Source organism: Euprymna scolopes, chromosome 16 (genome assembly GCF_053919585.1).
Source record: "Euprymna scolopes isolate OS-2025 chromosome 16, ASM5391958v1, whole genome shotgun sequence".
NCBI classification, from domain to species: Eukaryota; Metazoa; Mollusca; class Cephalopoda; order Sepiida; family Sepiolidae; genus Euprymna; species Euprymna scolopes.
Genome location: NC_136497.1, coordinates 125,614,976 through 125,616,080, shown reverse-complemented (window position 1 = coordinate 125,616,080; position 1,105 = coordinate 125,614,976). Strand labels below are relative to the sequence as shown.

General features: G+C 36.7%; 1 pseudogene; it reads left to right on the top strand.

Moving 5' to 3' along the window:
* Positions 1 to 134, top strand: LOC145296476 (U2 spliceosomal RNA; annotated as a pseudogene).
* Positions 135 to 1,105: the final 971 nt, after the last annotated feature.

Below are 1,105 nucleotides of genomic sequence, written 5' to 3'. Positions count from 1 at the left end.
TTCGCATTCTTGGCCTTTTGGTCAAGATCAAAGTGTAGTATCTGTTCTTCAGATGCTGCACTTCTATTTCTTGTTCTCTTTCGGTGGAGGAGAAATCCTCCACGACTGAGACAATTTTTATTTTTGTACCTTTTCTCCACGTTAAAAAACGACCCTGGTGTCTAACTCTGTCCCGTGGGGAGGCATAGTAAATAGGTACAATTGTTCGCCATTAGTGGATGTTGACGTCACGTCACGTGACATGACTAAGCGTTTTTTTTTTTTAGTATGAATAACATTTTTTGTTTTAATTATAAAGTCTACACTTAATTTTATAGAAAATGATGTATATATAATAGAAAAAAAAAATTACTGGTTTTGTTGGATTCAAGTGGATCCCCCCCCTCCAGTTTAAGAGATAGCAGGTCACGTGGTAATATACAAAATGGCTAGCGTAAATATAAAGATCGGTTTTTTTATCGACGAATATTTTGAAAGCTGAATTTTTTTTTATTCCTGTACATTTTTTCCTGATATTTTTCGTTAAAACTCTTGTATAAATACTATTTTTAACCAGTTAAATACGTTGGAGACATTGTCATGGAGTTTAATAATCTCTAGAACAAAGCAGAAGAGAAATTACAAAAGTATCGGTAAAACAAAGTGTTTGTTTACATTTGTTCGCCATTACTGGATGTTGACGTCACGTCACGTGACATGACTAAGCGTTTTTGGATTATGTAATATTAACATTAAAATGACAGGTTTTTTGGGGGGCCCCCCCTAGGAGAGAAATGATCAGTTCACCCCCTTTTAATGGTCCGTTTGGTGTGGAATTTCGATATTTGTCATGCGGGTGATCAAGGTTCAATATGATACATAATTTGTCAACTTTGGTTGTGTCTGTCAAAAGTTTGAGCTGACGTCACGTCACGTGACACGTATTGAATAACGTTAAAATGACAGGTTTTTTTGGGGGCCCCCCTAGGAGAAAAACGATCAGTTGACCCCTTTCTACTGGTCCGTTTGACGTGAAATTTCGATATTTGTCATCCGGGTGATCAAGGTGCAATATGATACCAAATTTGTCAACTCTGGTTCCGTCTTTCAAAAGTTTTAGCGTTAC